The following is a 7481-nucleotide window of genomic DNA, read 5'->3' as shown; positions in this document are numbered from 1 at the left end:
AACGACAGCAACTTGTCTGTTCCCCTTTCCCCAATTCCCCAGCACTGTTCCCATCCCCCCAATTCCCCAATAAAAATCTTTAAAAATATATATATTCTTTGGTGAACTTGTTAATAAAATAAAGGGTATTGACCTTCCATTTATCCCCATCAGATTTAAGAAGCTATCCTGCTGCACTTGAAAGGCGGCCTTTACACATTGATCCTTATTTAGTGCCTTTAAACAAAATTTAAATAGGCTTCCATTCATTCACCTCCTTTAAGGCATAGAGACTCTATTCTTCAATCTCATTGCTCTTAAAAGTTGTTAGACTTACATTCGATAGACAAAAGATTCAGTGTCTGCCAGTCTGTAAGAGCGACTGGATATAAAAAGGCTTGAGTTTGGAGGTTTAAAAGAAATTGGACCTTTGGAAATTGCTTGGATTCATGAAGGCCTGTTAGAATTCGGCTTTGCCTCAAAAAAAAAATCTAAATGAGGTTGGCAATGAAGAATTATGGACTGCACAACGAAGGAGTATCAACGTGCACAATTACAGCTAGGAAACAGGTTGAGACATCTCCGTCTAAGCCACACTGCCATCTGGCCCAGAAGCAGTCATTCTACCAGAGTGACACCAAAGGTCGGCAGCAGTAAGAGCCGTATGTCCCACTGCCAGGCTCCTGGATTTTATTTCTCGTTTAAGGGAATCTGATATGTCATTCCTCTGGCTCCCGTGGACTTTAAATTCACATAATCAACATATCACTGCCAAAGACTTAGTAATGGCTCAGGCAGTTTTAAGGTGAGTGGAGAATAATCGTGCTCCCAAGCCAGATGCCTTCAGTTCTGCAAAGAAATAAAAAGTCCACCTCGGGTCCAAAAATTAAGGCAAATTGCCCTGTGTGAAAAAGACCTTGGCTCTCCTCCCAAATGTGCTAGTAGCAATATTTTTTGTCAAGGGGGAGGCTGGCCCTTTGCAAAAGTTTAGAGCAGTGGTTCTCAAAATGTGGCCCACAGACCCCTAGGGATCCCCCAAGGCCCTTTCAGAGGGTCCTTGAAGTCAAAACTATTTCCATAATAATACTAAGGTGTTATTTGCCATCTCCACCATTTGACATTTGCAATGATGGTGCAAAAGCTATGGTGGGTAAAGCTGCTGACATCTTAGCACAAAGCAAGGTAATGGTACCAAACTACACTAGTAATCACTGTAGTTTTACTGTCACATAGTAAAAAGATAATGTCAGTTGCACTTAAGAATGTCTTTGATGAAGTGCTAAAAATTATTAATTTTATTAAATCTAAAACCTTGAGTACACATCTTTTTCATATTTTGTGTGACAATATGGAAAGTACACATAAAGCACTTTTGCTGCATACCAAAGTACAATGGCTATCTCAAGGAAAAGCATTTATTCCATCAGTTGAGTTGGAAGATGAACTATTTGCTTGTTTTGTGGAACACTCTTCTCACTTGAGAGAGCAAATGACAAACTATGGCTATTCAACCTCAAGTATCTGGCAGACATTTTCTCAAAAATGATGAAAGTTAGCCCATCATTTCAAGGAAAACTGACATTATTTGTTGCCAATTGTAAAATTTTGAATGAAGATTAGAATTTTGAATATCTTTTATCTGCCACCATGATCCTGACAGCATCCCAATACTAAAGACTTTTCTGATGAGATCAGTGATAATAAATAATGAATATAATTTTTTGAAATTGTATGATGAAATGTGTCAATATTTAGTTCTGCATAACTCAGTGAACCAGTATTTTCCAAATAACCAGTGACTGATGTTACAAAATCATGAATGATTAAAAGACCCATTTAAAAAATCAAGACAACAATGAATTTTAATGTAACAGAGTATGAAAACTTCATGGGTATGTTTCTGATTCCGTATTGCAACTAACCGTTAAGAAACTACCACTCATTGAGTTTGGGTTTTGTTTCAAAGAAGAATATCCATAATCATCTGAAAGGCTATCCAAATAATCCTCCCTTTTTCAATAACTCTGTATGAACCTGGATTTTCTTCCTTTATTTTACCAAAACCAAGTATCACAAAAGACTGACTGCAGAAGCAGATATGACAATCCAGCTGTCTCTATGAAACTAGACATTGAAGAGATTTACAAAAATTTAAAACAATGCTGCTCTTCTCACTATTTTTTTGTCCTTTGGGGAAATAGAGTTTTCATTAAAATGTGTCATTTATGTTACTATGTAATGGTTTATTATTGTTATTGTTAAAGGAAATAATAAAGAAATATTTTTAAAGTTTCTTGACAGATATTCTCCACATGAACAAAAGCTCTTTGGGGTCCTCCTATAATATTTAAGAGGGTGGAGGAATTCTGAGAGTCAAACATTTGAGGACTGCTGCGAAGGTGATCTCTAAAGCCTTTGCCCTTTCCCTCTCAGAGACACTGTCTGTCATCCCTCCCCACATTCACTGCCCAAAACTTTGTCCCATACAAATCAAATTGTCCAGAATGTCCCAGAAGGTCCTCATCTTCAAAATTAGCTAATGACCATACACATGAAACTTATGCAATTTTACTAACCAATGTCACCCCAATAAATGTAGTAAAAAAATAGCTAATGATAGCATGGGAAGGGAAAGAAAGATCAGGATCACTTAAACACCAAGCACTGCCATGCACCTAACATATGACATCTCATTTAATCCTCACAACAGCCCTATGAAACAATAATAAGAATAATACACCTAAATAATGGGGCAGCATTACACATGGGGAATCAATGTTATTTCAAGGGTCAGCAAAACCAGATACTCACTAAGAAGTATCTGTAGACCAAATAAACGAAAACATCTTACAAATACCACACTACTCATTTTCATCTATATGTGGGTGTTGCTATACTGAAATAAAAGCTCAATGTAGTCTTATCAGTTTCACAAAAGCTGCTGGTCATTATGGTATTTTAAATGTTCAATTAATGAATCATGACACGTGGGAGATAAAAAAATTTTGACAATGAAAAGAGAACAAAGGGATCCTCATCTTTGAAAAATATTGAGAATCACTGCACTGTAGCATTGTAACTATATACATTGAATTCACAGGAAATTTAGTACCTTCAGGACAATTCTAACCCATTTAGAGTGATATCTTTACCATTAAAAGCCCACTTTTGCCCTCAAAACATTTAAAACTGTAGGCAGGAAAGTGAACAAACACATATGAAAGCCAACCAGCAGCCAGGTACAGTACAGGATTGGATGAGGGCAATGGACAGAAAACGCTCTGAGAGTTCTGGGGACACAGAGAACTTCTGGCCAAGATGATCTTGGATGAACTATGACTGGAGCTGCATCTTTAAGGATAGAATTTATATGGGCAGAGAGGAGAGTGACTGGCATTCCAAGGGAATGACATGGATGAAAACAGATGTGAAAAGCAGGTGTGTTCCAAGGGCAATATATTGACTCAACAGAGAGCTCATATAAGGAAGCAGTTGGGAGATACAGTTGGGAAAGGTTGCTTGGGGCCAAATGTTGGAGGGTCTGGATGGACTAATGAGCAGCATAAACTTATCCTACAGGCAATTCAAAATCATCCAGTAAGGATGTAAAAGAAAACGAGCAGAGTGTAGTGTAGATTGGCGAACTGGGACAGAAAACACAAAGTCCTATGAGGAAGCAATGTACAGATCAGGACTGAGATTGTTTAGGTCTAAGTAGGGAAATAGAAGCCAAAAAGAATGAGTATGAGGGAGACATTGAAAGGTCAGAGTCTGGTGACTAACTCAGTGGCAGCAGGCAATGGAGAGGAGGGAAAGAGGGAGCACTCCCAAGTTTTCAAGCCCCAAAGACCATCACATGGTCCAATTAAGGAGAAACCATTTGGCCTGTGACACATCCACTTATGCAACATCCTCAGAAGTTTGGTCTTGGTCCACCAGGTCTGAGGCCTATGTCTAGTGACTGGAGGAATTTTGTTTTGGCCCGAAAAGGAAATTGGAACAGAGAAATCCTGAATTCACTACTGATCAATTTTTCAGCTGGCTGAGAGATGTCTGTCTCTCCCCACCCCATGACAGTAAGACTTGAAATTGAAGGCTGCAGCTGCCCATTCACGACATCGGCCCATATCGAGGTTGTTCCCCTCACTGGGCAAGTCTGCTGGATTCTCCCTGGGCTTTTGGACCAGCAAGACCTTTGGACTTGGCTTTGTTTTTTGAGGATGCTAGCTTGGATTGGGGGCCTTGGTTCTGTACTAACAGCTGGGCTTTCTCACCCATGGCTCAACTGTACTGGGCTTTACTCCACAGCTGTAAGAGGCGCCTGCTTCAACTGTCTCTCTTGCTTTCCCAGACCCTGTTTAACTTTAACTTTCTCCCCATCAGATGGAGAGCAAGATCAACTGGGCTTTGTGCATTGTACTAGGTCCAGTTTAGAAAAGCGTTTGGCGGTACTTAAAAGGAAGGAGATCATAGAAATGACCAGAAGGAGAAGGACAATAAAAAAGCTGAAGATAAACATTTTCAGTCTGGGAAAGGAGAAGGAAGATGGCATGATGATGATGATGAGACAATCGCCTTCAGATACAGAAACGGTTCTGTTGGAGAGTGGAAGCCTGGCTGTTCTCCCACCCGGCCAAGGGCAGACCAAGGCCTCAAAGCACGGGGGATTTACAGAAGCTGAAAGACTGTCTTGGACAAATGCGGAAATGGGTTTCACAGGGGTTTTGTATAATTATCTTTGCAGGAGATGGCTAATAATAGCATAGCTCCTCTGGCAGCCGGAAGGTGGAGAGGTGTTCTATGGACAAGCAGAAGGTGAACTGAGGTCCTTTCTTATTGCCCCTTCCCTAACCCATCCCCCTTCTTTTATGGTTGGAATAGAAACTTCCATACCCTGTTAGGTCCCCATGCAAAGAGCTCTGAAACCTTCTCCAAAGCAAAGGCTTTTGGCCAATTCCTGATATTTTTAGAATAAAATCAGCTAGTAAAGCTGTTGCCCCAGTGGTCACCAGAGCACTGCAGTGGTGATAATTCCAAAAGCCATAGAGGCAATTTCTGACTAAATGATATCCCAGGCGGACTAAAAATTGTTTCTTTAACTGAAGGGTTGCATGGCTGGTTTTTAATTAGAATGGATTAATACAGTGTTCCTGTTTATAAAAACCAAAATTGAAAGGAAGGAAATGCAATGAGGTAATTAAAGTAAGGAAAATACCCTCCAGATTCTCTCCCACCCAAATATAACCTTAATAAGAAAGGGAAAATTAAATAAAAAGATGTTATTCTTTATATGCCTAGACAATCTATATCTAAAATATCAAGTATATCACATATATAGTTGTGTGAGTGTCTAGTGTGAATATGTATGCATGTGTATATATACAAGTTATATTTATTAATATGTATGTATATGTATTTTTATACCTATATAATCATATATGCACGCACACAAATTGTTTTTTGTTTATAATTGTATATGACAGTGTATACTGGTACCACTTTTTTTCTGTTTCCAGAATGGCATTAACACAGGCCTTCTCAGATTAACTACCTTTTTTCCTCTCAACTGACTCATTTGGCAAAATTAAGAAGTTTGCATGCTAGTGCATAAGATGACCTACATGATGACCCACTGAAAAAATATGAAATGTATCGCTGAGTTTTCATTCTAAGAAGCAATGGAAGTAGTGGGTACGCTTTCTCTTCTTTGTCACAGCAACATCCTTTAACCTATGAAACCGTAGAAAGGTGGTAAAGGGGAAAAGAAAGATAGGAAGAAGGATAGACGAGTTCCATTATTGATCAAATTACAGGTTCTGCCATTTTATTTACTAGAAAAAAAAGCACCCTGTTTACATATAAATTTGAAACCCATCAATTACCAAGTCCTCGAAGAACAATCCTGTCTCCTCAATAGCCCTCCTATCTGTCCCCACCTCTCTATCCCATGGCACCAGCATGTCACACCTCCCATAGATTACTGCAATAGCTTCTTAACTTGTCCCCCAGGCTTTATTCAGCCTGATCCCTCTCCAAGTGTTCTCCACACCATCGCTAGCTTAGTCTTCATTAAATAGGAATCTAATTATGTCACTGGTTCAATTTAAATTGTTCAGTGGCTCCCAGATGCCTACAGGATCAAGTCCAAACTCAGCAGCATAACCCTTCAAGGCCCTTCTCAATCTGGCCTCTGCCAAACTCTCTTGCTTATCGCTAATTGCTCCTCAGCCACTCTTCAAGCTCTAGCTCCAGCAAGCCCTTCCCAATGGGTTCTTTTTCCCCCCTACCACATATTCATGCTTTCCAGCAGTCTGGCCTTTCTGCCTGGAAATCGATGCTCTTCACCTGCTCCCCTGGCTGTCTCCAACAGAGGCTACAAAACCCAGGTCCAGCATCACATGTTCCAAGAAGGCTTCCCAGACAGACCCCACACCTGGTCTAGTCTCTGACCTACATTCCCACAACAAATGCAAGAACTCAAAAAGTAGGTGGAAAAGAGATTTTTGGAAGAATTTGATATTCATTAGTTCCCTCAAAAAGCATCAAAGTAGTTATTGTGTGTGTGGGCGGAAATCAGAACTTACATGGAATTTTTTTTTTAAGATTTTATTGGGGAATTGGGTGAGGGGAACAGAGTTGGGGAATCGGGGTAAGGGGAACAGACAAGTTGCCGTCCTTTCGATCTTCAGTCTAGTTGTGGAGGACGTCACTTTACTGGCCCATGTTGGTATTATCATTGTGCTCTTCCCGGGTGAGGCAGTCGGTCTCTGGCCATTGGACAGCCACTCACAGCAGCTCATGAAAGCTCACGCCCACTGCCCGCCAGCCCCACTGCAGCCTACACTGTTGCCAGTGACTCACCGGCAGCCCAGCTCCAGGTCAAGCTGTTGTTCACCATCTTAGCTGTAGAGGGCGCAGCATCACTGGCCCTCATATGTGGGATCCGAACCAGGACCCTGCTGCTTAGAGCTGGCGTCCCAAGCCAACTCCTAATCAACGTGCCACTCGGCCAGTCCTGGATTTTGTTTTTATTTTACTGTTTTTAAAACTTCTTAGTAAAATATACATATCTAAAAGCATATAAATTATGGGCTGGCCGAGTGGCTCAATTGGTTAAGAGTTGGCTTGGGAACACGAGCTCTGAGCAGCAGGGCCGCGGGTTCGGTTCCCACATGGACCAGTTACACTGTGCCCTCCAGAGCTAAGATGGTGAACAACAGCTTGACCTGGAGCTGAGCTGCCGTGAGTCACTGGCAACGGCGTAGGCTGCAGCCCCTGCTGCAGTGGGCTGCCGTGAGCTACCATGAGTGGCCAGCAACTGGTGTGAGGGGCCATGAGCTGACATGAGCAGCTGTCCAATGGCTGGAGACCGACTGCCTCAGCCGGGAAGAGCGCAATGATGGTGCCAACTTGGGCCAGTGAAGCAGTGTCCTCCACAACTAGACTGAAGAACAAAAGGACAGCAACTTGTCTGTTCCCCTTCCCCGATTCCCCAATGCTGT

This window comes from Hipposideros armiger, unplaced genomic scaffold (genome assembly GCF_001890085.2).
Source record: "Hipposideros armiger isolate ML-2016 unplaced genomic scaffold, ASM189008v1 scaffold_13, whole genome shotgun sequence".
Taxonomy (NCBI): domain Eukaryota; kingdom Metazoa; phylum Chordata; class Mammalia; order Chiroptera; family Hipposideridae; genus Hipposideros; species Hipposideros armiger.
The sequence above is the reverse complement of the archived record's forward strand: the minus strand, read 5'-3'. Positions refer to the sequence as shown.